The sequence below is a fragment of the Oreochromis aureus genome, linkage group 18 (assembly GCF_013358895.1).
Source record: "Oreochromis aureus strain Israel breed Guangdong linkage group 18, ZZ_aureus, whole genome shotgun sequence".
Taxonomy (NCBI): Eukaryota; Metazoa; Chordata; class Actinopteri; order Cichliformes; family Cichlidae; genus Oreochromis; species Oreochromis aureus.
Genome location: NC_052959.1, coordinates 36359884 through 36367577, shown reverse-complemented (window position 1 = coordinate 36367577; position 7694 = coordinate 36359884). Strand labels below are relative to the sequence as shown.

At 37.1% G+C, this 7694-nt stretch overlaps 1 long non-coding RNA gene across 1 annotated transcript; it reads left to right on the top strand.

Moving 5' to 3' along the window:
* The first annotated feature begins 1478 nt into the window (after positions 1 to 1478).
* Positions 1479 to 6393, top strand: LOC120434417. Its single transcript, XR_005609077.1, has 5 exons — positions 1479 to 1663; positions 2174 to 2217; positions 3094 to 3125; positions 3794 to 3820; positions 5368 to 6393. It is a non-coding gene; the product is annotated as an uncharacterized LOC120434417 (long non-coding RNA).
* The last annotated feature ends 1301 nt before the right edge of the window (positions 6394 to 7694 follow it).

Below are 7694 nucleotides of genomic sequence, written 5' to 3'. Positions count from 1 at the left end.
ATGTGTGTGTGTGTGTGTGTGTGTGTGTGTATCAATATTTTTCCCATTTTAAAGTATTACTCCTCCATAATTGTATTTCTCTTAAATCAAAGTACTTTTACTACATCTTAGTACTTCTGCTCAACCATAGTATTTCTGCTAAATCATAGCATTTTTGCCATATCATGGTATTTGTGCCAAAGCATTGTATTTCCACAAAATAACAGTATTTCTACTATGTTATATTATTACTGTATTTCTGCCAAATCTTGGTATTTGTTCCAAAGCATAGTATTTCTGCCAAATCACAATATTTCTGCTAAATATAGTATTTGTGGTAAAAAGGTTATATTTATATGAAAAATGTGCGTTTATAGAGAGGGCTGCTTTGAAAAGACTAAGTATAACTGCTATGTTATTTATTTATAGTTTTACATGGTTGTCTTTAAAGCCTTTGCTGAACACAGACTTGTTGTAGACAACCACACCTTTGCCTCACTGTAGCACAGGTAAACGAGTGGTGCCAAGTCCATTTAGCTCAGAATACCTCAGTGAGAGGAACCTGTTACTGCACTTTCTGCTGTCCTGTGAGGATGCTTGGCCTCAGCCATCTTTTATGGTGTGGTCTGCTGGGGGGGCAGCATCTCTGCTGGGGACAGGAAGAGACTGAACAGGCTGATCCGAAGGGCCAGCTCTGTTCTAGGATGCCCTCTGGACCCAGTGGAGGTGGTGAGTGACAGGAGAATGGTGGCTAAGCTGTCATCCCTGTTGGACAACATCTCCCACCCCATGCATGAGACTGTGACAGCACTGAGCAGCTCCTTCAGTGGGAGACTGCGGCACCCACGGTGTGGGACGGAGAGATTTCGCAGGTCTTTCCTCCCCACTGCTGTCAGACTCTACAATAAAGACTTTTGCAGCTGATCAAACACACAAACCCACACATGTGCAATAAGACTGCTATACGTGCAATTCTTCTTCTGACGAAGTTGTGTTTTTGTATTTTCCTACTCAGTTGTATATAGTATTTGTATTTCTATTTTATTCTATTGTATATATTATTCTATTCTATTTTATTCTATTGTATATAGTATTTTATTTTATTTTATTGTATTTTATTGCATTCCAGTGTTTTCTAATTTCTGCTACATAACTTTGCACTTTTGCTGTAACAAAACAAATTTCCCACCTGTGGGACTAATAAAGGCCATCTTATCTTATGCTTAGGTGACTGTGTTAATTGTACTCCATTTTAGAATACAACTTCCTCCTCATCTGCTCTGCACAATGTCTAACTCCCCATCATTGCAGACTGTCCTGCACTGTTTTTTTTAGGTCTTGTGCACTCCATCACCAGCTCCTTGGTATTGGTCAGTTAAATAAATGTATTGATATATATTACATTTTTACATAATAACCTTATATTTATTAATGAATTTTAACCATTATTTTAAATTCTAATAATCCTGTTTGGAATATTTATTCAATTTATATACTTCAAATTCTGCTAGTTTTTTTCTGTAGCAAATAAATCTCATATAATAATACATTTACATATATTTTTTACATTTTCTTCGCCAACTTTTTGTACTGGCGGGATTTCCCACTACCAGTAAATGCCTCCTTTTTTTTTTTACGACTCCGGCTCACTCGCACGTCTCCGCCCACTTCCCCCATCGCTGTGGTAAGAGCTACTTCTCTGCTTCTCTTCTCTGTAAAGAAATGTTTATAAGCTGTTTGAGCTTTTGTTAGTGACTTATAAATCCAGTCGAAGTATAACTCTGATTACAGTAACACAATGAATGCTTTTTTAGTAAAAAGTTGTATTATTAAAGGGAGTGTTTTATGAGCTAATGCTAACAACCCAATGCTAATGCCTAGCTCCTATTAGCCCGGTGTGAAATGAAGACGGTTCATTTGCCTGTAAACTACAGTTAGTGTTGTTTTATTAGCTTCATTTGGTGTGTTAGTGTTTGTGAGACTGTTACAGAAGGTGCAGTTAGTTCTACTCCTCACAAATCGGTAGGTAGGTAGGTTGGTTAAAACAGGCTCATTCTTCAGGTTGTAAAGGTAACCGCCATCTTAGAACCAATAACTGCTGAAGCACCAGGTGTGGCGACTTAATAGGAGCCTCTGGCTGATCAGCGGGAGAAAAAGAGTCACGTGCTTGTATGCGTGTGTGTCTGTGTTGCAGGTTAATTACGGGAAGGGAGACTGAGGATAAAACACACAGTTAATGTAAGAACAATAACAACCCTCATAAGAGTTGACTTTTTAATTCTTAAGAACTGTTTAACAAATGTTTGTTTGTGCAGGCCTACTTTTAAATAGAACCAAAATCTGGAGGTCTGTGACACTTCTCTCTTTATGGAACATGAATGAAATTAAAAACAAAAAGGGGCTAACTTCAAATAAATAAAATGCAGCAGTGGGCCATTAATATTATTAATATAGTATGTAGATATTTGTTTTAAAACAACAGCATGTATTATACTAAATGATGGTGTATGCAATTGATAATATTTTTAGGCAGCAGAATTTGAATGTAGGCCAGCTCAAATGTTAAAACCAGATTAAAAAAAAAAACATATCATTCAAGCTTTCATTTATGATTGTTGCTTGCTTTGAAATTGTCATGTCACCATTTGATAAAGTGTGCAGTGATACGTGTAGCAAATAATTGCTTATGATATTGACTACGTTATCTAATAGCAGCAAAGTATTAGAGCATTATGACTGTGAAGGTTCTCAGTCATTCAGGTCATTGTACTTCAAGAAGACGTTTCACCTCTTCACATCTAGGAAGCTTCTTCAGTGAAGAAGTCCAGACACTTTCTTTCCAAGCTCCTTAGACTATTAGAGTTTAACATGACTAAGAAACTTGTGTGGCTTATTGCAAATGGATGAAACCACATATTACCTTTTAATGAACATGGTTATCTTTAATAAGGTGTAGAAAAAAGAAAACAGAGGACAGTTGTTGTTTGTATTCCAGCTGTAGTAAACACAGAAGTTAACTGACTCTTTTTGACTACCGAAAGTAATGCAGTATTGACTGACGCTGATTTGAGTTGTCTCATTCTGTATTTTTGTTCTTTGTCTTTTGTTACACAGATTGAAACCGATCTTTGGTTTTGCCTTTGCTGGTAAGTAAACAGTGATTATAACTGAAGCAATATGACACTGTCATTGTATAGCATGTCTGACAATTTACATACAGTAGTTTTGCTTTTTGTGACATCCATTTACTGATGGGCAAAAACAAATGGTCAGGATTTGTAATCTGTAACAGCAAAGCCCGCACACAGGACCTCTGGCTGTCCCTGAAAATGTCCCTGAAATTTAATAGCCCGTTTATGTCTGATTTTAAGCACTTAAGCAATGAGAACAAAAACTAAGAGAACTAGAGCTGTGAGTGCACAGTGTTTGGTATATTAAAGTCAGTGTGTTCTCTATTTATGCTATAAGTTAAAATTAGTTTATTAATTATTTAGTGAATACAGTGTGTTTGAAAATTAAATAGAAATGTTGGCAAAAAGGGAAATATTGCAAAATACATAAATATTCCTTCCAACAGGTATATCCTGCATTTGTGCCAACAAATATTGGTGCCTATTCTTTGCACTTCTGTAGTATGAATGCTTTTATTACACGTTATAGCCATGTGAGACTCTGCAACTAATGTTCATAAAAGCTTGAAGAAATTGAGGATTTTACTAGTTATTTTATGTCACAGTAAATTGGATTGTGTGTGAAGAGGCTCAACTGTCTGAATCATTGAAGAGTGATCTGATTTATTGTTTCCTTTCTTTAGACTGCTGATCTGATCGTCTCAAGTCTGGTAAGTAAAGGTTTCTCTGAGGTCCAGTGCTGGGAAAAGACTTTCTTCCTTGCAGATTTATTTTATGTTTTTTTTGTCACGTTTAAATGTTTAAATAATCTAACAAGGATAACCTGGATCAATACAAAAAAGCAGTTTGACAGTGATGATTCTGTTTATGAAGCACAGAAAATCAAACCAGAACAACCTGGTCTAATGTAAAAACATGTTGCTGTCTAATACCCAGTCTAATAGCCCTGATAGCAACAAGTACCATCAAGCATTTACAGTAACTATTAATGACTGATTTGCATTACTAGGGGGATTTTGGACAACTCTACTTTCAGATTTTGTTTCATTAAGGTCCAATATAAGGTTCTCAAGTCATGTAAAGTTCTCAATTTCATTGAAGTCCAGAATCTGATTAGTCTGCACCAAGAGTTTTGTTTCGTTCAGAGTTCCTTGTGTGTTTTGGATCAACTCATCAGTTTCCTGCTGTGAATCCCAAGTATGATTAATCTGAAGCTCAGGACCTGATGGCATGATGCAGGTCCTGAAGTAGTAAATGAACTCTGGACCATCACATTAACAGCATCATGTTTGACTTAAATGCTGGTGTTTTTCTGAAATTCCTCTCTCACTGTAGCAGACTCAGTTTAGTGCAGTGAGTCAGCACAGCTCTTGGTGATCATCAAGATGTTTTTAGGCAAATGTGAGAAAGGATTGGTGTTCAGTTTGGCCAGTTAACCAATAAATTTGAGTTGACTGGATGTAAAGTTAATGTAGAACGGGAAGCCTGAAACTGACTGCTCTAATGTCAGTGTGTAGGTTTGTTTGGAACATATAATATTTACAGTAACTGTTGCAGCACATCTTGGTTTAAATTAATAGTCTCTGCTTGTTTTTTTTAATTGTGTCAACAGAATGCAAAAATGTCTTTATATCAGTTCCACCACCATTTGTTAAACATTGTCATTCAGTTCAGTCCAATATGCACTGTATTTTTCAGATTATAAGGCATAAGGGCAATGAATGGGTCTGTTTTTTAAACATAAGGTACATTAAGCCAAACAAAACAGCCAGATAAGTCAAGCTGTATTCAACTCATTCACAATAATCCGCAACATTGTTCAGTTGTAACACTTAACATACAGAACGACACATTCACTTTTTCAGTTTATTCCTCTAGCACAAATCCATCAAATTCTTCATGAGCTGATCAGTTTGAAACCTGCTTCGTAAGCATGGCTCTTAACAGTTGCCAGGTCCTTATACACACACACACACAGCATAATATTATGTTGAAGCACAGTGCGAATTACACCGCGAGGCTCCTAACTACGGTAGCTTACCAAAGTTGTACTACAACATTTTGAGAGATTTTGCAGCGCCGTGTCCCACATAGAATTGGTTTGAAGTCAGTAAGCACAGCCAGAATGAATACATAAGGCGCACTGTCTATTTTTGAGAACATTAAAGGATTTTAAGTGTGCCTTATTGTCTGAAAAATACTGGAAAGCTACGTTTATTGGAAATATGCCTGATTCCAGTCCCTTTTTGTCTTACAGGTGACCTGCTGCAGAAGCTCTCTCCCTCTATCATTAACAAGCCATTCAGTCTGTCCTATCACTCTCCCCACTCTATCTATTTTGACAAGCCGTTCTATCTTGCTTCACTCTATCCCACAAGCTCTATCTAAGTTATCAAAAATCACGTTTTTAACTGGAATCAAATTTTGAATGGAATCAAGTTTTGACTGGCAAAATCAAGTTTTGACATGGCCCCATTTTTGGGAAATTGAAGTTACCAGTACTTCATCGATCTGTTACAGAATTCTGAGAGGTCTCTGCTCTCACTGCTCCTTCTTTCCTGTCGTTAAACTCTCTCACATCCAGTCTTTTTGCTGGAAATTACAAGTAGAAAGTTGAAATTACAATAGTAGAATTACAGTACAGTGGAAACTAATTACACAGCTGTAGATTTGTAATTTTAATTTTTACTTGGAACACTTTGGAATAAACACTGATAGTTTGGCTTAGAGGTGCAATTACTTTGATACATCATATAAAATTTACACTTTAAAGGTTTTTTGTAATAAGATAAACTTATTTTATACGACATTCAGACTGCTGTATTCACAAAAATATTAAATTAGATAACTAAAGATACATTTTGCTAGTCTGTTTCATTGTCAGTAACATTTGACTATAGTAGGGTTATACTATTATTATTTAGGGACAAATCAATTTCTGTTACTCAGTGTAAGTGTTCAGATACAATTGCCATCGAAAAGCTGCCCTGAGGACCCAGACTTCTGTTTCCTGACTGCTGCAGAACATCCAGCTGAAGAATCCCCATCGCCTGTCATCTGATCACCACATCACCACAGCTGTTTATATTTGCTTTACATTTTAGATATCTGAAAGATTTACACACGCTCTACTTAAAACCTAAGAGTTTTATTATAGCCTGTTGATTATTGTGATTTATTCTGTATATCCCTTTACAGAAGCTAAGATCTAGTCATTAACAAGTCTGGTTAAAATATCAGAAGTAAAAATATTCTGTTTTGGGAAAAGATACAATAAAACTGAGCAAAGTGTTTTCAAAGAACTGAATATCTTTTATATTGAGTTTGGATTAAAGTCAACCTTTTACATCTATTTACATATTTATAAAAACACTGGAACATTTTTATATTATATTTATATTGACATTTTTTCAGATTTAATAGAAACTTGAAGAGTTATTAGTTCTTCACTGTTTCCAGGTTGAGTTCTGTTTATATCTTTGTATAAATACATATAAGCTTCAGTTTGTACTTTTATAAAATGCCGAGAAAAGGTCAAAGGTCGCAGTCCCAGAAGCTTAGATGGCAAAAGCAGAAAGAACAGGTAAATGTTTCTCAGAGTGGTGAGCAGGTAAAGGTGTGTGTTACAAGTATTTCCGGTCCAGAAGTGCAGAGCAGCAGTCAGACAGCCGCAGTGTCTTATTCAGATGTGGTAAAGAGAGGTGTTTGCTCATCATTTGTGCCAAATGCTGAAGTACAGCAGGTAATCCAGACTGAACCCCAGGTAACTGTGCAAACGCAGCATGATGGAGAAACTCCAGGACCGTCTCATGTACAGGTTACAAACAGTGAAAGTCGTCCACGAGTGAGTAGCATCTGTGCGTCCCGAAGCCAGGCCTCTGCTAAGTATGGAAAGTACCGGAATCAGCAATGCATGGCTAACAGTTTGGTTTTCCTGTCATTCTTACACGAGGATGAATTCATTACGAGAGCAGATCTAAACCGTGTGTTGGACAAAGGCCATGCCGTGTATTCAGATGCCAGAAAGAGGTTTGTGAACAGCGTGTTTCTAGCCTGTGATGAGCTTCCCACAGTGGTCACCAGCCGCAGGCACGAGTATCAAGTGGATAAGTCTCAGTTTGCTCGTTACGGCACATTTGATGGTACAGATCATTTTCTGAGCCTTGAACAGGGACTACAGTGTTTGGCTTCAGACGTTCGCTACGCTTTGCTAGTCATGGGAGGAACAGTCATCGCAGTTTGCAGGCTGACTTCTGGTGAATACGCATATTTTGACCCTCACCCACGTAAGTCTACAGGAATGCCATTGTCGCTAGGTGTAAGTGGTGGAACTGCAGTGATGTTAAAATTCACACATCTTAACAGCATGATTGACAGGATCAAATGCTTGTACCAAATGTTTAGCATCGCACCAACCTGCACTTATGAGCTACAGCCTGTCGAGTTTCACAGTCAAAATGCTGCTTATCAAAGAGATGCTAATCAAACCACTGAATACAGACAAACAGCTAAAAGTGCTCCAAAACCAGTTCTCAATGAAACTGTTCATGAATTAAACTTCCAAACATCCACTGAGCAGATATG